The sequence below is a fragment of the Panthera leo genome, chromosome C1 (genome assembly GCF_018350215.1).
Source record: "Panthera leo isolate Ple1 chromosome C1, P.leo_Ple1_pat1.1, whole genome shotgun sequence".
Classification (NCBI taxonomy): Eukaryota; Metazoa; Chordata; class Mammalia; order Carnivora; family Felidae; genus Panthera; species Panthera leo.
Window position 1 is genome coordinate 122570225 of NC_056686.1, and position 26343 is coordinate 122596567.

General features: G+C 39.7%; 1 long non-coding RNA gene across 2 annotated transcripts in view; it reads right to left on the reverse strand.

Annotated features, from left to right (window-relative positions):
• Window positions 1–2555: 2555 nt before the first annotated feature.
• The window catches only part of LOC122225819, a 166118-nt gene continuing 142330 nt past the window's right edge, over window positions 2556–26343 (reverse strand). Inside the window, exons 9-10 of one of the 2 annotated variants that reach the window (XR_006205378.1) lie at window positions 10937–11058; window positions 2556–6506 (exon numbers count right to left, since the gene is read on the reverse strand). This is a non-coding gene — a long non-coding RNA (uncharacterized LOC122225819). Of the gene's footprint in view, window positions 6507–8730; window positions 11059–26343 lie in introns of those variants that run through there. The other variant, XR_006205377.1, reaches the window with a different exon arrangement.

Here is a 26343-nt window from a genome sequence, read left to right on the forward strand (position 1 = left end):
GCAGTCGGTTAAGCGTCCGACTTCAGCCAGGTCACGATCTCGCGGTCCGTGAGTTCGAGCCCCGCGTCAGGCTCTGGGCTGATGGCTCGGAGCCTGGAGCCTGTTTCCGATTCTGTGTCTCCCTCTCTCTCTGACCCTCCCCCGTTCATGCTCTGTCTCTCTCTGTCCCAAAAAAAATAAATAAAAAACGTTGAAAAAAAAAAAAAAAACAAAGATTTTTATCTCTTCCATATATGTATGCACAAGGACTGAAGAAGACTCCCCTCATCATAATTACTCAGGAACTCAGATTACCAGAAGATCCAACATCTTCTGATACCACCATCTCCAAGCAATGGTTCATTGTGTTCCACAGTAGAGAAAGAAAAATGGAGGCTTGTGTGTCATCATTTAAAGTCCTCCATACCAAAGTAGCACATTATCTTCACTCACATTGCATTGGCCATTGTAAGTCACATGCTCATGCCTAATTTCCAGGAGTTATACACTAAGACGAAAGAATTCGAAATTTGGATGAGACTTAGAAAAGTCTAGCATAGTAAAGTATGCACATATTGCAGATTCCTCACACTCTGAATAGCTGAGTGGCAATATAATATCATAATATAATATATAATATATACAATAATGTATATAACATACCACTTTATTGGGCATCAGCACATGCTAGATACTGATAGCTTGGTGGCTATCTGCTGTGGAACCTTATTATCTTGAAATTACAACAGATCTGATTCCGACACCTCAACCCTTCCTCATGGCCAGTCTGGTAAAAAAATTATTAGTGGTCACTATTCAGGTCCTTCCTCTCTAGAGCCTTGTGAATGTCCCAGGTATAAGGAAAACATTCCCAAGGCCTTTGGTCTGGTTTCTCAGGAATCACTGCTGACATGCACACAGTCCCTTAGAGTCCAACTTTGTCCAGGACAGATGTCTACGAGTCCTGAGCCTGTCCGTACAGAAGACAGACCAAGCAGTCATGCCCTTCCTGCTCTTGTCTCAGCATCCAAGCTCCTGTCTGCTCTCCAGTTTACTGAGAGGGAGGTGACTACAGGGACCACAGGCCATGCCAACCCCTCTAGGTTTTGATGAAACCACCACTCTGTTGGACTGTTTTGTTTTCTCACTTCCCCCATTGCCAACATAATTCCCCTGCTCCAGCTTTCAGAATACAGAAACCAAGGGGCGCCTGGGTGGCTAGGTCGGTTAAGCGTCCAACTTCGGCTCAGGTCATGATTTCACGGTCCGTGAGTTTGAGCCCCACGTTGGGCTCTGGGCTGACAGCTCAGAGCCTGGAACCTGTTTCAGATTCTGTGTTTCCCTCTCTCTCTGCCCCTCCCCTGTTCATGCTCTGTCTCTCTCTGTCTCAAAAATAAACATAAAAAAAAAAAATACAGAAACCAAGAAACAACCCTGCAGCAGACCACTGTCTGCTCTTCAATCAACCCTCCCAAAGGTGTAGGAGGTCAAAACACTGTCTACTCCTTTGAATGTGGACAGGAAAATACTTAAAAATAAATTTCAAGAAATTATCCAACTACACAAGCTAATGGACAGAGTGCTAATTTGCACAAAAGAGACTTTCTCCACTGGATTAAAAGTAGGGATGATGGGAAGATAATCCAGGAAATGAATGATTCAAATAAATGAACCAGTGATTACTATGAAAGTCGTTACTGCACTTACTACTGGAGGTGAAATGCTATCATGTGCATTTCTGTGTGTGCAACACCAGTGACTGGCCTGTAACTGCACAGAAAGTTAAAAAGGCAGAATCCTACTTAATGAGGCCCAGTCAAAAAAAGTGGGTTTTAAAGCATTGTTTAAAAATATGACTAAAATAAATGTTGAGAGTTGCTTCAATACAATCAATATTGAACTGTTTTGTTTAAAATAAAACCTTTGACACATGAGCTCACATATATAAAGTATTTGCCATTAGCCTACATATCCAAGGGTGTTCCATTTCGATATGTTCTTGGCGTGGAGTACATGGAGTTAAGGAGATCTGTGAAACTCCTGGACTCTTATGCAAATTTATGTATGTTACTACGTGTGTGTGTGTGTGTGTGTGTGTGTGTGTGTGTGTGTGTATGAGAAAGAGAGAGTAAAAGGAGTCTATGGAATCTGTCAGATTGTCACAAGAGTATGTAGTTTATAAAAGATAATGTCCAATGTATGTATTTTTCTCCTTTTCTAGGTAAGTTAAAAAAATAAATCAGAAAATTACCAAGTAGCCTTAAAATTGACATATGATTTTAAAGCATTCCATTTAAGAGCCACCTATGATGACACTGTGCGTTATTTTGCAACCTTTGTCCAATTGAGAATTCCAAATCACTAGAGTTTTAATATAAAAGAAAGCACAGTAGGTAGGCGCCTGGGTGGCTCAGTCGGTTTAGCGTCCGACTTCGGCTCAGGTCATGATCCCACAGTCTGTGAGTTCGAGCCCTGCATCGGGCTCTGTGCTGACAGCTCGGATCCTAGAGCCTGCTTCGGGTTCTGTGTGTGTGTCTCTCTCTGCCCCTCCCCTGCTCATGCTCTGTATCTCTCTGTCTCAAAAATAAATAAAAACATTAGAAAAAATTTTAAATAAATAAATAAAAGAAAGCACAGTACAGAATTCTAACTGAGAGCTACGGCAATGTGAGAGGAGGTCACATAAAGGAGCCTTGAGCTCAAATAGATGTGAAAACTTCTGCAAGTCAAGGTCATTTTGCTCCTGTAAATAAGAGAAAATTCTTCAGAGATACAGAATAAATGAAAGACCACTAGCCACTAGTAAGCTCACTGTATGGTTGATAGAAAAATCTCCAACATCAGAAAGAAAACTGAAGTGACGTGAAAGGTTGACAAAATGTTCACATCTCATCACAGAAAGGAAGTTTAAATCTGGTGGTAAATGTAGCCTATTCCTACCAAAGGAGCCACTTCTCCCTCAGTGGAAGTGGTGGGAAGTGGAAGCAGGCCTTAGATCCAATGACTCCCACCCTTTGCTTTAAAGGAGGCATGTAACTTCTTGGGTTCCTGCCTTGACAATTCCTAGAGCAGTGACTTTCAGTTTATTTTCTGCAGGGACACACATGATGAAGAATGTTAAAGCGTAAGCTTCTTGAGGACAGGCAGAATAATAATAGTGACTGATACATTATCTTATAGAATCTTTATAATAACCAAGGAGATACTGCTATTATATCATTTTATAGAGGAGGAAGTTGAAGCAGATGTGTTAACCAACCTGCACAAGACTAAGTGGTAGAGATGGAATTTGAACTCAGTAGACTGTTTAATGAGTAAATGCCCTCAACTACTACCCAGTATTGCCTCCTCTACCTGTCTCATTCAGTGCTACATTCCCGACACCAAGTATAGTGATTTTCAAGGAGTAAGCATTCAAACATTTGTCCAATGAATCAATGAGGCTCACGTGTGGTTTTGCTGGCACACTAGTTCTAAAGCCACCCATTTTCCTTCTAACTAAGGAGGAATACCAACATGTGAGAGGGTAATTCTTATAAGAAACAACATGAGTTTGCCTATATAAATTTAGGTGTGTTCTCAAACTTCAATACTCTCATATTCTACCGATTAATAGTAACCAGCACATTATGACACCATGTCTAAGAGAATGGAGGCTAGTTGCTCTGTGTAATGACTCCCTGGTATTGGCTGCTAAGAAAGGACTCAGCAAAGATGATGTAACAGAATTTGCTGGTTCTCCACCAGTATCCCTCCTCCTCTTCTTCCACAGTCACAGAATATGGCTGCCCACCTAGGTCTGCATTTCCAGGGCTCCCTTGCAGCTGTGCCACATCACCAACTTTGAACTGGTGAAATATAAGCAGAGGTGTGATGTGCCACTTTCAAGCTTGGTTCTTGAGACCTGCACGTGGACTTCTCCATGCCACCACCTCAGTATAAGCTGAAAGACCCAAACTCAGAAAAGTAAACAGGACAAGGTCTTCTTGCCTTACTATTCTCAGAACTTAACAGAAATGCAGAACCTAGGGCTCCATCCCAGAGTCAGAAACTGCATTAACAAGCTCTACCACTGATCTACCTGCATGTGGAAATTTGAGGAACATTGAACCAGACAGTCAGAGAAACCAGATGAAAAGAAGTCCATGGACTCCCTCTCAGAATGATCTTTGGAACATAGCTTCCCAGCAGCCTGGCACATCCACCTTGGACCATTCCATGAGAGAAAAACCAACTTCTACCTTTTTTAAGCCACTAAATTATTGTCAAGTCTCTGTGAGAGCAGCCTAGGTTTACCTTAACACACTGAGGAAATACTCTACTTGATGAGTTTCTCCTTCAGAGATCAGAAGTGAAAACTTTTTTTTAAGCAGTGAAAACCTTTAAGAGTATAAGGACAAGAGTCAAAAGGAGCTCAATCCTTTATCTCTGATAATGCATTTGAAGAACATCATTACAAGTGTGTCTTTTATTATACAGCCCAGATGTCAGGCAGAGTTTCTCACCCCTTTCAGATCTGGTTAAGATTGACTCAAACCACAATTCTAAGACTTAATGGAAGCTTAGAAACTTCTCTTTAGCTTTTGCAAATTCTCAAAATCTCCTTTTCCCCCATTATTTTCAGCCAATGTGTGCCTGCATTACTGCACACTGCCTTGTCTTCATCCCATGTCAATCTAGATGTAGAAGCCCAAATCTTTCCCTGATTGTCAATAAAAAGCCACCCTTTTCCCTGGATTCCACAGGGTTAGAAACATTATTTAAAATGTGGGATATTACACAAAGAAATCATATATGACCTTAGTCATCTCTCTAGATTCTCCCCGTATTTTCTCCCCACTTCCTCCCTTACCTCCCCCTGGTAAATGTATTTACTGCCCAGGCACAACCAAACTATAGGATGTAATAAGGTAGTCAGCACCCATACCCAGAATCACTGTGAGGTCAAGGGCTCCAGACATTGATCAATACAAATGTGCTCAGTCAGCAATTTAAATTCCTTAATAACCATTGTTATTGTGATATGAGTTTCCAAAACATAGAACAACTCACATTCCAAGACAAGACAAAATGTAATCTTTTGTGCATTTAAACATCAGTTACGTTCCTGGAAAACTCAGTGTCCATTACAACCATGCTTAAATACTTTGTGTTCATAGCATAAAGAAGGTAGTATGCAGGTTCAGACTATTGTAACCAGATTTTACATCTGTGTGAATGACTGATGGGGCATCTGAAAGACTTGTGGACTGGGACCAATTTACTGATGTGCATCACTGCCTCATGCATTGCAGGATGTCTGAAATCTTGGCTGTATATCATTTTCACTGTCAAGTCCAAAAGTATGCCCAGTGACATACTGTATTAGACAATATCACGCCTATTGAGAATCATTAATATAAAGTAGTCAGGATCTAAACGAGCAAGATACATGTGTGTATGTGTGTGTGTGTGTGTGTGTGTGTGTGTGTGTGTGTGTGTGCTGAGGGAAGAAGAGGAAAAATGGAATGGGATTTGGGAAATTACTAAGAAAAACTACCAATTTTACAATATTTCTGAAGTCTATTTCTAAAAAGGGAAAAGTTGAAAGTGCTTATAAAAGGCCCAAGGCCTTGACAAACTCACTACTCTATCAATATCCAGATTTGGTTAACAAATCTGGCTTCAAAAAATAAAATAGTTTTAAAAAGAAAAGAAAAGATGTTTGCTCCATCAGCCTCTTCAACTGCACCAAAGGGGGAAGTTACCCTTTGACCCCTCAAGCCATTTACTAATGACCTGCAGCATGAGATTGGATGGCTTTTCTCATTAGTGCATGACTACATTGCAAATGTTATTGCCAGCCAGCCGATTATAAGAGCATAAAGAGAAAGTAATTAGCACAATCATTTTACATAGAGTAAATTTTAGTGCAGCCAGTTTGTCAGAGATGCAATTTCATGGGATCACAGCCATGCATTAATGGAGTTATGGGAAACTGTTAATTTGTTATTTGAATTGAAGTCCTTATCTTTGGCCAGTTAGCTCAGTTAGTTAGTGCCTGATGCTAAGGAGGCCAAGGGCATGAGTCGGCCTCCTCTGCTGTCCAGTTTGACTTTGTGATGTCGCACAACTGCTGACTGGCACTGCCCGCCGCCAATTCAAGTGGGAGGCTGTTCATTCCAAGCAGAATAATTTCTAGGGTTCCATGAGCATAGATGACTCAGGAAAATTTGCTGGGAGAATTTAAATTCAAAATGCCTGTATGAAAAAAAAAAAACAATATGAGGGTTTCTTGTGGTGATGAAACTATTCTATATTTTGTGTGTGGGGGTGGACATACCAACCTACTCATATGATAAAATTCTACAGAACTAAACACACACACACACACACACACATACACATGCACACACATATACACAAGAGTACAAGTAGCACTGGCAAGCTCTGAATAAGGTTATTGGATTATATCAGAATAATTTCTAGGGTTCCATGAGCATAGATGGCTCAGGAAAATTTGCTGGGAGAATTTAAATTCAAAATGCCTATATGAAAAAAAATAATATGAGGCCTCCTTGTGGTGATGAAACTGTTCTATATTTTGGCTGTAGGGGTGGACACACCAACCTACTCATATGATAAAATTTTACAGAACTAAATACACACACACACACACACACACACACACACACACTCAAGAGTACAAGTAGCACTGGGGAGCTCTGAATAAGGTTATTGGATTATATCAAAGTCAATACTTTAGTTGTGATATTGTACTAAAGTGGGTTTCTTTTTTTTTTGCAAAATGTTACATTAAAGAGAAGCTGAATAAAGGGTACAGAGGTTTGTCTGCATTATTTCTTGCCATTGCAAGTGACTTTATAATTATACCAACAAAATATTTTTCTTAAAAATGCACACATTTGGTTAAATCCTGTATTCCCAAGGAAATTCCTAATTCAGCAATATTTTCAGTGGTTCCCACATACTACATCTTGGTGCTCCAAAAACACAGTTTCTCTGATTTCAGAACCAGCCATTTGTTCTGTTTCAAAAAACAATGGAGGCTAGATATTCAAATTTGCCATTCCCTAATACTGTCATTTTAGTTCATATTAGATATCATTATAGTCTCATGTATGAATTGATGGAAAAATTCTAATAGATTTTCATTCAAAGAAACCAGCATATTTTAGCATTTTTTAAATATCAGTCCTCCCAAATTCATGATCATATCAAATTCCCTTCTAAAGATGGAACTTTCTCAATGGAATCTTATGAGATAGCCAGACAAAATTTATCTAAAGGCCACATTTAGCCGTAGGCTCCAAGTTTCTTATTTCTGATAAATAATTACAGATGAGACTTGGGATCACTTTGGAATGGACTACAAGAGGACCCTATGGAGTTCCATTCTTAAAAAACTCTCAGGGGAAAATCAACAACCATATATCTAGGATGGTTTAGCTTCTCATCTAAGTCTCCTCTTTGAAGAAAGGGTTCCCTGACCAATTGTGTTAAGGGAATGCTTCATTCCATACATATCCTTCTACTTCTACAATGAATTGAATAGTGTCCCCCCAATACTCATTTCTACTCAGAATCTCAGAATCTCATCTTATTTGGAAATATGGTCTTAGCAGATGTAAGTACTAAGTTAAGATAAGTCACACTAGATAGGGTGTGCTCTAAATTCAATGACTGGTGTTCTTATAAGAAGTGGAGAGGATACACAGAAACAAATACAGGGAAGAAGCCCATGTAACAACAGAAACAAAGATTTGAGTCATATAGCTATAAGCCAAGGAACACCAAAAACTGCCAGAAAGCACCAGAAGCTCAGAGAGGAACATGGAATAGATTCTCCCTCAGAGCCTCCAGAAGGAACCAACCATGACAACCCCTTGATTTTGGACTTCTGGCCTCTCGAATTGTGAGACAATATATCTGTGTTGTTTCTAGCCACCCAGTTTATGGTTATTTGTTATGGCAGCCCTAAGAAATAATAAAACCTTCCATCTCAGAAGGTCAAAAGTTTTGAGAAATTTTGAAATACCCGAAATTTATTTAACCTTGGAAATAGTTTCCCTTGATTTAACACCTAGTAGTCTTTCAAGGAAAATATTCTAAAAATGATATTTGAGACCATTTCAAATTTCAATGTGTATATGAATCACTTAAAGATTTTCTTAAAATGAAGATTATGATTTAGCAAGTCTGAGGTGAGACCTGAGATTCTGCACTTCTAACAAGCTCTCAGGTAATGTTTATGCTGCTGGCCCTTGAACCAACTTGGAGTGCAGGTTTATACACTAGAAGGCAGGGGCCTACAGTGGATAATCTTCAGCATCTTTTCCAGATCAAAGGACAATGACCTAGCCATCCTATGATGGCTTCATTTTTGTTCCCAGTTCTTGACTTCCAAAGAGGGAATTCTGCAGTGCCTCTTCTCACAGTGGATGGAGAAACTTCCCTAACTCACTGATATCAGCTGAGCCATGTGACTTGCTTTGAGTATCTATGGGTAGAGAACATAACCCAGAAATGTTAGTTGATGAAAAGTCTCTGCCACTTCAGACAGGGCCCCAGAATTAAGACATGCAGAGAACAGAACACAGACAGGAGCCTTGGAATCCAGCCTGGCCTGGCTAAGCCCAGCCTAAATCAGCCAAATCACAGGCTACTATAGACTTATGAGAAAGAAATAAATGCTTACTACTGAAAGCCACTGAGATTTTTGAGATTTCTGGTTACATAAAAAAACTAAAAAATATACCTTCTTGGTGTTCTATCCATCCACCCATAACTATGGATGCAAATGTTTATTGATAACCTAGAAGGTATTTATTGACTGCCAACCATCTACCCATTACAAGGAGGTAGAAGATGTGTTCCTACTCAAAGAATTGACAGTCTAAGGAAAAAGTGGCTCACAAATGAAAGAATAAATTACAGTGTAAAATCATATAATATTAAGAGTAATAGAAGTTTGGTGTAGCCTAAGTAGGCTGGAGTTGTCTGAGAAGGCTACAGAGGGGCTTTGGGTAGGTAAGGAGAATTGGAGAATCCATTTTGAGAGGACAAGGATATCCCCTGGAGAAAAGGCTCTAATAGGGTAGAATGCTACAAGCTAACAAAATATTGATTGCAAAAGTCAAACTACCTTTTCTGACCATTATGGGAAAACTCACATACATTATTACACTGTGACAGGCCATTTGTGACCATTTGGAGGAGAAAAAAACATTCTACTTGTACATTATTCACTCCTGGCACAGTAACAATCAGAGGCACAATGAGGAACCGCCAGTGGCCAGTTTTCAGTAGCCATGACAAAGCAAAGGGAGTGAGGCCACTGGGCTGCAGGCTGGACTCCGTGTGCATTATGTGCCCAGTGGAACTGACAGAGGTTGAAAAATATTGGAGCAGGAGAAAAAGTGCTTTGTACCAAATTACTTTTTATTCCTCTCTTAATAAAAATTTCCTGAGTTGTCTTCAGTTATCTTGGCTAAGTTCATGATTCATAGTTCATAAATGTATGCATAGCGTAATTCTTCTGATGATGTGCTGAGGATTAGGGGAAGTTCAGAGGAAAGAGCAAGTCTGCATACTGACTAATATCCAGCCCCAGGGTCTGCTCACCAACCGCACTACAACAACAGTCCATGTGTAAGACAGAAGGTGGAATCAACATCCAGTGGCTCCCATACGTAAAAGTATAATTGTTTTAAAGATAGATCTTATAAATATTCTATTCCTATATACTCATTTTATAGGCTGGGAAACTGAGACCCAAAGAAAAGTGATTTTTGCCAATTTAATCAGTGTGGACCCAGAACAAGAATCTCAGATTCAGGACCCCTGCCCTTTTTTTCCCACTTGCAGCAAGAAATTTCAGAATGACAAAGATATGTATATTCCCTACATCTCCAGCGCTGGCAGGGAATCTGAAGTGCCTGCTCCCAGGAGCATCTCTGCTACAGTATTCTGGAGGCAGCTCATCCTGAGGAAAAGAAACACAGGACACACAGAAGCCCAGGTGTGGTCAAAGGGAAGGTCAAAGGGAGAGTTCAAATACAGGAGGGTCTATACTCTTCAGACTGCCCTCTGGCTCCACATCAATTCCTGCTGGTTCCCACCACTGGACCAGAGCTTTCAGAATGTGAAAAAAGAAGGTAGTAACCAATAATGTAACAGGTAACAATTTTTGAGCACTTTACATAATTATCTTATTCAAGCTCACCAGAGTCCATTTTACAGAAAAGGAAACTCAAAGATGTTAGTTAACCTGCCTAGGGTCTTGATAAGTATATGTGGTAGAGACAGTTTGAAGGTCAAGTTTTGACTCCGGGGCTCTTGCTCATAACCTCTCTTACACATTGCTCTACCACTGCAGCAATCACCATGCAGCAGGCCAGCACATAATTCATGCAAACCTGGCCACAAACATTCTCTTCCTTCCCACACCACCCAAGAGAATTCTATAATTGCCAGACCAACTCCCTTGACCCACCCTTTGCCCTCAGAAGAAAAGATTATCTTATCTTATAGGATTTAAGAATGGATACATATAAGCTGGATCTGGGGGGAGAATAAAGACAAGTCCCAAGTCTTATGAGACACAAAACAAGGAGTATTAAAAAAGAAGAAAAGGGACAAAGAAAGTAAAGGCAGATGGGTCTAGTAATAGCAATAAGTGGTGAAGGAGAAGCCTCGGGCGGTGTGGAGTGCAGGAGAACTGAAGAGTGAGTACCAGAAATGCTGCAGGGGATTAATGTTCTTCATAGATAAAAGTGAAAAATGAAGTTCCTTTCGTATTATGGTATGGTTATTAAACTCTACTTCGGTAAATGTGATACTATTCCAGAGCTAAATAACAATGTGAATGCACCACAAATTTGAAACAAAACTGTGTAAATTCAATAGGTTCACAAGGAACACAAAGCATTCTCATTTCAAAACTTGGTATACATACTGGGGTGCAGGACAACTTTCCAGGAACACAACAGGCCTCACAGCAAAGGCCATCAACCCCGCCAAGGACAGAAGCGTCCTCAGGGGACCCATCTGCAAGTCATAAACCTGCAAGTCCAACACCTAGAGTAAAAAAGGAGAAAATGGAAGAAAATAAAAGGTCATAAAACACACTGCTCCAAACACATAGACAATGCCCTCTGTGGACTTCCTGAACTAGCTGTAAGATTTGAGGAGTATATTTGCAGTAAGTCTAGTGAAGGCAGAAGCAGAGAAATGCTGTTGGTTTTGTTCTCATGATCTTAATGTGCCCCTAGTTTGGGGAAACCTGAGAAAACATGGATCATACTCTCTATCTCCATTGGAAAGTTAGAAAAATAGAAACCAGAAATTGGTAATACATTTAGATGGTATGTATCAACTTTAAAGACACGTAGCTAGACGGATCTGTCCACTTGAGCCATGGAGTGGAGATGTCAGTCTGCATCCTGAAGCAGGGCCCTAAGATGTGGAATTAGGAGAAGATAGCAGAAACTATGCAGGCTGTGAAGCAGCAGCACAGGGAAAAAAGGTCTGCAGCATCTGAACCTTCAACACCCAGCTTCCTAGGTTGCTTAGCAACCCCTTGCATAGAGATTAAGCAGTTACTCTTTCAGAACTCTGCAGTGAGCTCTTTGTTGTAAGTAACAAAATTGTATCTGAGTCCCCAAAGAGTTACTTTGGCTTTCAGAGGTGACAAACTCACCACTAGAAGCAGCCAGTCACCATGGTTTATTAGGGTTTAACCATGAGCTGTCCTGGGGGATTCAAAAGAAATAGAAGACCACCCCAATCAATCTCAAAGAGTTCACTGCCAAGGCAACACATACTTATGTGTGTAAAGTTATTGAAAAGAAATACATCTACCACTTAGTGTATTTTTAATTAAGTGTTCTAAAAATGTACTGGATTATTTTATTCATTTGTGTTTATATGTGTTCTCACGTCCATTTTAATGTAAAGAAACTCAACTTCTTTGCTCTGCAAAGAAGCACCTATAGCAAAGGAAGAAGTGTAATCAGCCAGCATCCTAGGATAAGGGTATAACAAATATCATGTGACCTACTCAGGCTATTAACCCCCTCAGTCGTTACTATTCAAAGATGTTCACTATAAAAGAGCAATTAATTTCAGTATAAAACACACAGCATTTGGAAGGAAAATAGTTGACACGTCAACCCCAGCATCCCAAGACAAGGAGTTAAAGCAACCTGAAATAGTTTCAGTCAAACTCTCCAACCAAACTTTAGTGACTAGTAAGACCAACAAGGCTCCAGGAATAAAATTACTTTTAGGTAGAGGGAAGTCCAGAATGGATTCAAGGGACAGGGTCTGTGTAGTGAGTTGTATTCAGAACAGCGCAAATACATGATAGTATAAGAGTCCCTAGTCCCATGCCTTTGCCTTGGGAATGACAGTGCCTGTAAAACAAGAGTACCACTCATCACAGCTGGCACCCTGGAATGAGATCACCCTTTCTCCACAGCTGCTCCCTGGAGCAGGCACAGCAGTAGGCTGACTCTGCTGAGGCCCTCACCCACACACATGGGGCAGCAGAAAGTGGTGGGCTTCAATTTAGAGGGGTGAGAGGCAAGTGGACATACTACTTGGATCAGTGTTAGCCAGCCCATCCCAGAGTTCTAAAAGAAAATCAAGGGAAAGATGGCATCCCAAACTGGAAACCTCATTAACTAATCTGATCTGCTGAATTCTGGCTGGTTTTAATTTAATTTAAAGAATAAGGAGTGACGGTTCAATTGCTAGATCATAGGGTTCTATTTTTAACTTTTGTGAGGAACCTCCATACTGTTTTCCAGAGTGTCTGCACCAGTTTGCATTCCCACCAGCAGTGCAACCGGGCTCCCCTTTCTCCTCATCCTCGCCAACGCCTGTTGTTTCTTGTGTTGTTGGTTTTAGCCATTCTGACAGGTGGGGGGGCATATCTCACTGGAGTTTTGATATGCTATGATTACACTTATATGTGGAATTTAAAAAACAAAACAAATGAGCAAAGGGAAAAAACAGAGAGAAGAAAACCAAGAAACAGACTCTTAACTATAGAGAACAAACTGGTGGTTACCAGAGAGGAGGTTGGGTGGGGCATGGAAGAAATAGGTGATGGGGATAAAGGAGTGTACTTGTTGTAATGAGCACAGGGTGTTGTATGGAAGTGTTGAATCACTATATTATACACCTGAAACTAATATTACATTGTATATTAACTAACTGGAATTTAAACAAAAACTTCAAAAAAAAAAAAAAAAGAATAAAGGTTGACATCACCAAGATGAAGGAGTAGGACACACCACTTTCTGTCCCCACAAAGAAAAATTAGATAGCTATCCATGAACAAAAATAGCTCTGGAACATCTCCAGAGTCTACCACAATGGAATAAAGCACCTGATAATAACTGCACAAAAAGGGAAGAAAGAAGAGTTTCGTTTTGCCTGCATTATCTCATTCTTCAGACTAGCACTGCTCAGGGCCCCAGAGAGCAGAAAAAGGAGAGCACTGTGAGTGACCAACTTCTCTAGCCTTTTGTGGCACTGTACAAAGGACATGCTTCTGTTTCACACCACACAGAGACCGACATAGCTGAGGCATCTGGAGACAGCCAGGAACGAGGAAGAAGGGCAAGGACTACCAATATCAGCCACATAGTGAGAGCTAGTGTGTTCTCAATGGTCGGCTTTCTGGAGGACCCCCAGCCTTCACCACTGAAGAAACTAGCAGCCAGCAGAGCTGTCTTGGGGGTCCTAAAGGTTTCTCTGCTGAACCCTCTATAGACTTTCAAGTTTGCAGGCTCCACCTGTCTGAGTTCCTCCCCAATCCCATATCCTTATCCCTGATGGAGTCACCCCAGCCCCCAGGATACAGGACAATCACCTCTCCCAGCAACCAGCCCCAGCCTCTCTGGCTACATGTTTGCATAATGTCAGACCAGGCCCTGGCTGCCAGTCCCCACCACCCCCCAACAATGCACACTGAAGAAGATAAAAATAAATGTAAAGATATCCCATATTTATAGATAGAAAGAATATTGTTAAAATGTCCATTCTTCCCAAAGTGATCTATAGAATCAATGTAATCCCTACCAAAATTCCAATGGCATTTTTCCAGATATATAAAAAACAATCCCAAAATGCATATGAAACCACAAAAGACCCCAACAAGCTAAAATAATATTGAGCCTGAAGAGCAAAGCTGGGATCATCATACTTCCAGATTTAAAACTATATTACAAAACTATAGTAATCAAAGCAGTATAGTATTGACATAACAGACCCATAGACCAATGAAACCAAATAGAGCCCAGATATAAATTCACACACATATGGTCAATTAATTTATGACAAAAGAGACGGAATATACAGTGAGGAAAAAATATTATCTTCAATAAACGGTGATGGAAAAATTAGATACCCACATGCAAAGGAATGAAATTGGATTCTTATCTTACACATACCCAAAATCAATTCAAAATGGATTCAAGACTTCAACATAAGACCTGAAACCGTAAAAGTTCTAGAATAAAACCTATGAGAAAAGCTCTTTGACACTGGTTTGGCAATGGTTTCTTTGCCTATGACACCAAAAGCAAACAAAATACAATTCAAGAAGCAAAAATATAACTCAAAAGCAAAAAAAAAATTAAAAAATTAAAAAAATTTTTAAAATAACCCAATTAAATATTGGCAAAGGAACTGCATAGAAACTTTTCCAAATAAGATATATAAAAAGATGCTCAACATCACTAATCATCAGGGAAAAGCAAAACTGCAATGAGATATCACCCCACAGCTATTAGGATGGCTATTACCAAAGAGTCAAAAGATAAGTGTTGACAAGGGTATGGAGAAACAGGACCCTTGTGCACTATTCGTAGGAATGTAAATTGGTACAGCCATTAAGGAAAACAGTATGGAAATTTCTCAAAAAATTAAAATAGAACTACCACATGATCTAACCATCCCACTTCCACTCTGAGTATATATACAAAGGATAAAATCACTATATCAAAGAAATATCTGCACTCTCATGTTGACTGCATCATTATTCACAGTAGTCAAGGTGTAGAAACAACGTAAAATATGTATGTATGTGTATACACACACACACACACACGATGGGTTTATTCAGTCTTTAAAAAGAAGGAAATCTTGCCATTTGTGACAACATAGATAAACCTGGAGGGTATTCTGTTAAGTGAAATAAGCTAGATACAGAAAAGTAAATATCACAGGATGATGTCATTTATGTGTGCAATCTTAAAAAAAAAAAAAAAAATGTTAAACTCTCAGTAACAGACAATAGAATGGTGGTTACCCAAAGACTTGACGATGGGAGAAAAGGAGAGATATTGACCAAAGGGAAAAACTTTTAGTTATAAGATGAATAAGTTCTGGAGACCTAATATATAGCATGATTATTACAGTTAATAATAATGTATACTTGAAATTTGCTAAGAGAGTAAATCTCAAGGATTCTCAACCACACACACACACACACAAAATGCTACCTATAGGAGGTGATGATACATTAATAAGTTTAATTGGGGCAATCACTTCACAGGTACATATGTATCAAAATATCATGTTGTATATCTTGAATACATATAATTTTTACTTGCCAAAAATACATTTTAAAATCTTTTAATAAAGAAAAAAGGAAGGAAGGGTCAGGCATCCAGAGTGCAAGAGACAATTCATACAACATGTCCCTCTTTAGAGCATGAAGCAGGCCAATCCCCTTTCTCACATCCATCTACCTAGGGCCATATGTGCTGTCCTACTCAGATACCTTGAGACAATATTGAACATGCTTGTTTTTCAAACTATGAGTATGTATTTTGCCTTTTAAGTACAAGCATTCCTGGAAAACATCAATTAACATTAAAAGAAGATCCTAGGTGAAGAGTCAGTGAAAGGCACTCACCATTTATAGCCAAGGGGTATTAACCATAAACATTGAGAAAGGCAAATATTCTTAGAGATACATACTGAAGGAATTAGGGGTTAAATGTTAAGATAAGAATTACAGGATGATACAGAGAAATGAAAAGTAAAACAAGTGTCATATAACTTTGACTAGATTGAATCTCAGTGTGATGAGCTCATAAGGGTTCATTATACTTTTCTTTTGCAAGTATTTAAAAATATATACAGCAAAAAATTTTTAAAACAATGTGGGTGGGGGCAGAAAAGGAAAAGCAGTAGGATTCTCAGTAGTTTCTTCATGTTTCCATTTGTGAAAGCAATCAGTCAATATGGGACTAGTTACAGATGGCTGAAATTCTGTATCTTTACAAATATATCTAATTATTTAACATATTAAATTTGTTTTATTTCAGATGTCAAGGGTTGAGCTAACCATACTCCTCTGTTCATGTCATATTATCAGTAGTTTATGGAAGACTTCTTCCTTGTTTTGTTTATGTGTTTATTTCTTCCCATGTCTACATGAGTAACCTTTCTCACATGTTAGTGTAGAAGTCTTGTATGTGCTCTTACAAAATATACATTTTACATGTATGCATATATTGTAAATAAACTCAGTCCTAAAAATATCAAACTTGATTATTATGGATTAGATTATTATTCTTAAAATAATCAATTACTGAGAAGGTATGTTATGTTTATGTGGATGAAATTATTAAAAATGGAAAAAACTATAAGATATAAAGCAATTTGGCATATAAATATATATGTCAGTGGCTGAAATACAATTTGGACATGTGTTTTCTTATTAATAGTGATAAAATATTCAGTGCTATTTTTTTCAAGTTCTATAGAGAAGATACAACCTATGAGATGTGTTTTTATGAAACTTTTATCAAATGTGTTCCTTACCTCCAAGAAAAACAAAACCAAAGAAAATAAAAATGTGCAGTAAGTTTCTACTTTTTTTGTTACCTCTGCTTTGCATGTGGGCAAGCATCATCTGAAAACCTGCAGAGTTACTGGTTGACTCATAAAAGAATAGTCCAGGTGCCAATTACACAATAAATGCTACCTGTGTGGGCATTATCATTGCATATGAAATTCCATATGAAAAGTGGCATATAGCTAGTAGATGTTCATTAAACATGGTGGGTGGGAAAGCATTATGAGATAACACAGTCAAGACTGAAGAATATGCTAAATCTAGGCCGTCAATGAGTATGAGAAAAACTTGTTTTACAACAATTCCTGTAAATGAAGAAGATGGAGAATAGAATTTACAATGCCTGTAGGTAAATGTCTTGGGGAATTTGATGGAATATTTTCAGTAATTTTATTATTTCCTAAATAGATGTATTTTTTTTTACCATATTCACTTTGTCTAGAAATGTTTACCAAGAATATTAGTGCATTGCAGCAAAGTACCTGACTTGATTTTTATCTAACTCACTGAAATTTGCCTCTTTCTTTTCCCTTTTTATGAGAAAATTAATTTTATTTAAGTATTCTTTCATTACCTGCTTCCTTTCAAAAACCTAAGTATCTTGTAAATTAGGAGACAGGTGCATTATGCAAACTATTAACATACAGTCCATCCCTAACTTATAAATTGAGTGAGCTCTCAAAGTTTCTTAGTAAGTCAGATGTTGAGAATTCAGAATATTATTTTTCCCATGAAGATTTATTGCACAAAGTGGTTAGTTGTCTAAACCCAATAAAACTCTTTCTACCCCCATTAACAGTGATGAAATTGCTTTCCTAGAACAGTTGTTCTCAAAGTGTAGTCCACTGTAATCCTGTAGACCCTAAGAAACCAATGAGACACTTTCAAGGCTTTCAAGGCCAAAACTATTTTCATAATCACACTGAAACATTATTTACCTTTCCGCTGTGTCAGTATTTGCTCTGAGGGTCCCAAAGCAAGGGTGAATGGAACTACCAATGCTTTAGCCCAGACCAGGGCAAGGGCACTAAACTAATAGTTTTATAAACTTTCCCACATTCACACACATTAAAACAAAACCACCAGCTTCACTTGTCCATGATAATGAGGTAAACATTATTTATTTTATTAAGTCACAACTCTGAAGGCACATCTATTTAATATTTTATGTAATAAGAGGGGAAATAAGTATAATGTGCTTCTGTTATATACCAACATAATACAGTTGTCTCCAGGCAAAAAGCAAAAACAAAAAAACATGTGTGATTGTTCAAGTTATAAGTGAACCGGCCACTTTTTTCATGGAGAAAAAGAACTGTCAAACTATGATTACTCAGACCTGGGTATCCAACAGATCTTTTCTCAAAACTGAATGAAGTGAGCCTGACACTTCCAGCAAAATAATTAATGTATTTGGTGCTGACAGTTAAATTTGATTTTTCAAATAAAAATTAGAATTTTGGAAAACTTGTATCCATCACCATGAGCTTGACAGTGTCCCAACATTTACAGATTGATAGAGTTTCAGATACCACATTGCAACTAATCTTTGACAAATTACCTTTGGTTGAATTTTGGTGTAATATCAAAGAACATCCACAACAATCTGAAAAGGTTATGAAAATACTCCTTCTTTTCCAGCTACATATCTGTGTGAGGCCAGATTTTCTGCATATGATTCAAACATACTTCCACAGACTGAATGCAGACACAAATAAGAGCCTTGTATAAAGCCAGATATTAAAGATTTCCATAAAAGGAAAATAGTTTTATATCCATTCCTTACACTACAATTTTTTTGTTTTATAAAATGTTATTTTTAATTTTTAAAAATGTTTTTTAATGTCACACTTAATTTATTATTTTAATGAATTAATAAATATGTTAAATTTCTGTTTGGGTTTCTAACAGTAAATTTCATACAGCCTACATAAAACAAAAACTCTTCAGTTTCCCTAATAATTTTAAAAGTGTAAATATTTCCTTCAGTTGAAACATTTGTAAACTGCTGCCCTAGGGAACCAATATTAAGCACCATCTGGGAATACTGAAGGAAAAGCTTCTCCTGCTCTATAACCAGAGATGTTTCTTCATCCTATCCACCACACCTATTCTAGGAACTTTCTTCATCAAGTCCTAGGCAAACTCAGCTCACAGGGAGAGGGTGCGGCATGGGGCACAAATGGGGATGCCTTCTACAGAAAGGAGGACCTTCCCAAAGGTGCTCATATAAATACAAATTAAAGGTCGGTGCTGAGTTAGGGACTTCAAACTTCCCTGGGTCATGAAAGAGATCAGGAAATCAACATCCGGGCTCAACTTCTGTAAAACTTCTCCCCAACATTCCAAATGGGAAAATTTTGCCCATTTTATTTACAGGTAGGTATATCCCTAGCATCCAGCACAGTGTGTAGCACAGAGTAGCTTTCTGATGTATATTTGTTGGATCGTGGATGGGTGAAAGGATGGATGGATGGATGGATGGGTGGGTGGATACATAGATGAGTGGGTAAACAGATGGACAGAAAAGCTCCCTTGAAGAAATAGGAGCCAAGAAATAGAGAAGGTTTTAGCAGCTTGAGAACAGCACAATACCAACATTACTAGTACTACCAATTAAATATTTACACATTAAAAACGCAACTAATCTTACAAAGAAGCACCTAAATACAATATCTAAATACAAGACTAAATATAGAAAGTGTTTATGCACATGGGCTATTTTTAAAAATTTGTTTAATATTTATTTATTTTGAGGGGGGGCGGTGCAGAGAGAGAGGGAGACACAAAATCCAAAGCAGACTTGGGGATCTGAGCTGTCAGCACAGAGCCCAACATGGGGCTTGAACCCATAAACTGTGAGATCATAACCTGAGCCGAAGTTGTATGCTCAATTGACTGAGCCACCCAGGCGCCCCTGGACTATTTTTAATGATAATGAATAAACACAGTACTTAAATCTTGGGGGCCTGGGAGGAAAAATAAATAAATGAAACAAATTGATATGAACCAGAAAAGATTTCCTGGGAGTACTGAGATTTTGAGCTAAGTCTTGACCCTAGACATGGGTTGGCAGAGAGGAAGTGGTAGAACTCTAAGTACAAGAAACACATGATTCCATCTGAAATAACAATGTAAGGCCATTTATCCAATACTGTCTTAAATAGGGAGATCATACAGAGAAGTAGGAGGTTTGAGACCATAAAGAAAGAATCTTATTTATCTTGCCTCCAAAGAAAACTGAGCTTCCCAGTGTGAATCTCCTCTTATTCCATTTCGAAGGTATCTATAACTATAAAAGGTTAGATTTACTGCTTCTTTATTGTCTTCTACATCCAACACAGGAATGGTGATATAGCCTACTGAGATAAGCAAATGTTTTTAGAGAACATTTGGTTTTTAACAGCATTTTATCCATGAGTATATCTGATGGGGAGGGGGGGTTCAATCTGAGTCAAATTGGCATGCATTTACTGAACACTTGCTGTATACCAAGAACCACTCTCAATACTAGAAATACAAGGATGAATAAGTGATGGTCCCTGCCTTCAAGGAGCTCACAATCTTACAGAGAAGGTAAACACGTACATGAATGAAAACACTATGTGCTGAGTGGTACAATGGAACCATATGCCAGGGCATCCTTTTGGGACAGCACTCCCCCAAAATTTAGCTTCCCAGTTATTCTTTATAAGTTAATTTTCAGCTTTTTTCATCCCTGTTGAGGCAATCTGAAAAGCCCATTAAAATTCTATCACAAATAGGGGTGCCTGGGTGGCTCAGTCAGTTGAGCATCTGACTTCAGCTCAGGTCATGATCTCATGGCTCCTGAGTTCAAGCCCCACATCAGCCTCTGTGCTGACAACTGGGAGCCTGGAGCCTGCTTCAGATTCTGTGTCTCCCTCTCTTTCTGCCCCTCCCCCACTCATGCTCTGTCTCTGTCTCTCAAAAAATAAACATTAAAAAAAAATGTTAAGTCTATCACAAATAATCCAAGATATCTATTTATTGGATGAGAGGCTGCTCCAATAAAATGCTATACTGAGAAACTGAATGCCAATGAGCATGTCAAGCTTGGAGCAGCTGTGAGATTCAGGAAAGCAGGCAAAAAGAGAGCAAGAGGCAGCACACTAGCTCATCATTTTGTCACTGTCTCTGGCATGGCAGAAATTACTTTTCTTCCCCACCTAGCAAACATATAAAGCAAAACCTCTGCTTACCTCTGAGAGAAGCCATCTGCTGTGGCTAAGATAGTTCTGGACTGCTGGGCCTCCTTGGCTCCCAACCCAGCAAGGGAATGCAGTGAGACCTGAGGACTAGTCATCCAAACCCAGAGCATGTGACGAAGTCATAACCTTGGCCAGCCAAGTTCTGAGGGTCATGGGGTTGGTGAGTTTGTCAAGCATGTCTGCTCTGTATATGAGCTGAAGGAGCAGAGACCCACAAATAAGAAACGGGAACTGAGCAGGGAGGTCTTTGCTGGGGAAACAACTTCGATACAGGTAAAAACAAAGATTCTGCTTGTGGCCAGTGGAAGCAGCTGATAGGATTCAAATAGAATCCACAAGACAAGGTCAGGCAAACACAATGATTTGTTAAATCACAGGGGTTCTCCAAGGCAGCCATGAGCCAGCGGTGAACAAACAGATACAGACAGTGCCCTCATGGACTTCGAATATAAGAAAAGTCAAACACAGAAAGTGTAACTACAAGTACAGAAAGTACAGGGAAATATGGGGGTGTGGTAACAGGAATAAAGGCTTTATCCTAGGTTGGAGGATTAAGGAAGATCCCTCTGAGGAAGTGATATTTAGGCAAAGATAAAGGTCAAACAGCCAGTAAGTAATGAAGGAGCCCTAACAACCTGACCTGGGTGGAGACTAATCTCAGACACCTGCCTGAAAGCACAGGTTTTGAAGTGGAGCTTCAGTAAAGAAGAGAATCAGCTTAACCACTGACCTGCTGAAAGGCTTCATCTTAATTGAACTTCTAGACACCGGTCAGAGACAGACATCAGCCTTTCAGGGCTGAGACCCAGGGAGCCTTCAGGAGAGACCTGGGGAGTCTCATCAGAGAGGGAGGCCCACAGGCCAGCAGCCCCCAGAGAGGTCTGAACGGATATCTGTGATTCCACAGGTATTATAAGCCTGCACATGGGGATGTAGGGGAGGGAGTGTCTTTTTGAGCTGTAAAGTCCCCCAGAACAAGAATGGTATCCCCATAAAACGGGAAGCACTTAGATAAACTCAATAGAGATGTGTGTGTAGAAAAAAATGCACCTTGTGAGAAAGTGTGATGATGGCTTGGTTTCCTCTTGTTCCCATTTTTCTTAACACAAGTAACCTGAAAATTGGCCACACACACACACACACACACACACACACACACAGTATCATAATAAAGAATTAACTTCTGGCCTACAGTAAAAAATGATATAAATAAAAAATGCAGACTTAAATGCAATTACAAATAAAATTCTGCTACTTAATTTCCTGCTCCCAAATTACATTTTAAGAAAATGTATATCCTGGACTTCCAATGCACAATACAGTGAATAGAGACAGAAATGATGTATTATCACTACCAACCTCACTAAGAGACTGGATCTTAATTATTCCCACCACAAAAAAGAAATGCCAATTATGTGATTTGATTGAGGTGTTAACTAATGTGACCATGGCGATCATATTACAATATTTAAATGTACCAAATCAACATGTTGTACACCTTAAACTTACATTCTGTTATGTGTCAAATAGATTTCAAACAAGCAAACAACAAAAACGTATGTGAGTTTGGGTTAAAGAAAGGGTCGTGGCCAGGGAGAGAGGAGCTGTTCCCACATGTGGGACACCCCCTCCCCCATCCCCCCTGCAGGTCCAGCCTCCATCCCTCACTGTCCATTGCCCTGGAGGCTAACTTTTGATGGACTGACCCAATGGCCTGTCTTGCCTTCCAGCTTCCTGTCTGGAGGCACTGGCAGGAAGTTGGGAGGCAGGAAGGTGGGTTCCAGGTGTTCACCCGAGGACGGCTAGGCTCTGGGCGATAGCACCTGCAGGAAGCTGCCATCTGGTACCTGCTCCTACCCTGTGCCTCGCTCCCCTTCAGGCCTGGGGCTAGTCAGCTCCCCACTGTGCTAGCTCAATGTTTCTTCACTACCCCTTGCTGGTACCTCTGAGAGCTGTCTGCACGTCTACAAGACAGTCCTTAAACTCTCCTCCATTCCTGTTTAATCTTGTCAGAATCCTGACTGGGACACCAGAGGACTTTACACCACATGTCACAAGATTCTTGAGACCAAGGGATGGACACTGAGGTCAAGGAAAGCCAAGAGAGGAGCAAGGCAACAAATGACAGTAAAAGCAGTTGCTTTTCCCTCTCCTGGAGCTGCAGGGACTGTCCGAGGAGCAGAATGTAACATCTCCAGCTAAGGGGTGATGATCTGAGTCTTTAGAGGAAAAGAAGAAAGGAGGGAAAGGACCAGCATAGCAATAAAGCTCCCCCTCACAAAGAACCTACTATGTGCAGCACTGTGTTCAACACTCTACCTGCATTATGTCACACAGTTTCAACTTTTTTTTTTTTTTTGGGACAGAGAGAGACAGAGCATGAACAGGGGAGGGGCAGAGAGAGAGGGAGACACAGAATCGGAAACAGGCTCCAGGCTCCGAGCCATCAGCCCAGAGCCTGACGCGGGGCTCGAACTCACGGACCGCGAGATCGTGACCTGGCTGAAGTCGGACGCTTAACCGACTGCGCCACCCAGGCGCCCCTGTCACACGGTTTCATAAAAGCCCATTTTCCAGACAAGGAAAAGACTCAGAAAGAACCTGGATGTAATGCAGGTCTCTCTGCCCCAAGAGCCCAAGGCCTTAATCACATGCTTTCCTTATACAATTGTGCCCATCGCTGAGACTCTGAGAAGCTTCATTTAGTGATTACCCTTGGATGAAAAGTAATAGGGCCTGATCCCCTATAAACCTTTGACAACCTAGGGAACCCGAGGCTGGGTTTTAACATCAATCTCTTTATTTGATTGCTTCAATGTATGGATACATAGCTTGTCTTCATTTTGTTTCCTTATGTTTTCTTTATTTTCAAGCTTTATTTTTTCCTGTAACCACCTTATTCCCTCAACAACAGCCATGAACACAAAAACCACAACAGTGAAAACTTACTGAAATAAAAGGGAAGGAATACATAGGTCACACATAGGCCAAAGATTCTAGGAACCTGGAGAAACTACAGAGCCCCACAATGGCAGTGAGAGAGGGATGCTCTGAACCCTCCTCTTTGTACCTGAGGGAGCCTAAAAGCAGGACTCTGGCAAAAAAAATTCAAACTAAAAAATGCAAATGGGGGAAGAGCACAGCTATTTTTGGTGGCCTTATTTTGACAGGATCAACTATAGGATGTGTGTGGACCAGGGAAAATGAAAATTCAGGGACTCTTGTTCAAAAATTACTAAGAATGTCAAGATGGCAACAGCAGAGCATTAAATCAAGTATGGGATCCTCCAGAGCATGGGGTTCTTTGGGACTGCACACATCCCAGGCCCATGAAACTGGCCCTATTTCCTGCAGAGGACCTTTCCTAAAATAGGGAATTCAACTTCTGTTGATCAAACACACACACCACACACACACACACACACACACACACACACGAACCAATAAGACTATACGGAAACCATGACTGGCAAACCAAACATCATATGAAAAATAATAATAATAATAATAATACTGTGTTGCATATATGGGAAATGGCAGCACATATGCTAATCCAAATGCTTGTGACAATCAACCTTGAATCTCAAGTTCTCTGTCAGAGAGAGGACGTCCCCCAAATCACCCACTAGGGCCTTTGCTGGAAACAGTTCTCTTTACTCATTAATCTCCGGGCCAACACAGCTGTGGTTTCCAGGAAACACTGGAGACCCTGATGCAGCCACATCCTCAGAAAACAGTCATTGGAATAGACCTCTGTTGTCTAAAAAGTCAATTAACAAGAGAAAGCAACGTTAATCAACAAATTCTAGCACTTAGAACCTGCCTCACGTTTGCCTGAACGTTGATAAATTGCTATTAATTTTGCACAGTAAAGGCCAAGTTATCATTTGCTTCTATCTGCTCATAAAAAATGAGTTTAATCTCTAAATATTAATGAAAAGTGTTCATTTATAACCAAATAGCTTTGTAGCTTTCTAGATATTACCATCACTAACATAAATTTATCAGAAGTGTGGCAGCAAAGTCAAATCACAGACAAATCGAAATCTTCACTAATTGGAAAATCAAATCTGGCTAAACACCAGGTTTGGGCAAAAGCCCACTCATTTCCCCCAGTGCGGTCTGCAGAGCTGAAGGAAGGCAGGTAAGTACCTGTTACCCTGATTGTGAAGACAGTCAAATCTTTTATCTTCAAACATCTCCCTCTGTAATGGGCATTTTATTGTTTTTGTACCATTCTCTTTTCCCAGCAGTAACAGTACCCCAACTTTCCTTTGGGGACTTTCACCTCTCCCTTTTTGTGTGCTATCACAGTGGGGCTGTAAATCAAGGTGCCTCCTGCCCTCCAAACAAAGCATGAGCATGACTGAGCTTGTATAATCAAACGAACTCTCTCAGGGCTTTGAATCATGATAGAAAGAAAAGATACCATTTGAATCACATTCATTCTAGCAGTGGGGCCCTGCAAAGACAACTAGCTTCTTTCTGCTCTCTGGATCTCCAAATCTACCTCAGTTCCTGCCATTGTCAACCCTTTTTCTCCAGCTTTGCTATCATTTCTATGAGTTATCCAATATCCTTGAAGTAAATTACTTTTCTGTTAAAGTTAGCCAGAGCCTCTGATGCTTTGCCACTAGAAATACACTTAACAACATGACTTGCTCTCTGCTGGGACTGAAGAATGTTTTAGCTCTCAAAGGCATAAGAGATCAACGGAAGACAAGCTCACAAAGTTCAGCATCTCATTGGAGAAGTTGAAAGCATTTACAAATACGACGGAAGAACTGGCAAAGCAATAGACCCATGTGTTCAATTCAATGTAGCATAACCTATGTTTACAGGTCTATATCAGAATGTCCACTAAGGAATACCCAGAGAATTCAATATTAAGGCAATTGTCAGGAAGGATGTGAGATCAAGGGCTGAAAAGCTCTCGGTTTAACAAGATGAAAGGAATGACTACCCAGATCAAATGCATTTGACAATTGTCCCAAATCACTTGCAATTAGCATTATAGGATCACAACACAAAGAAAAACAGATTTTTACATTGCAGGGCTATGTCATTAAATTACCAGTGCCCTACCAATCAGTTCGGCCGTGACACATCTGGTTAGGTTAAGCGATGCACTATGGCTTTTATCCACAAGAGGTGTCCTGGGATATGAAATGTGTGACTTATGAAGAAAAAAGCCTACAGGCAAATTCCATAGCGGCATTTTAGCATTTCTCATCTGTGTTCAAATTTGAGTGGTTC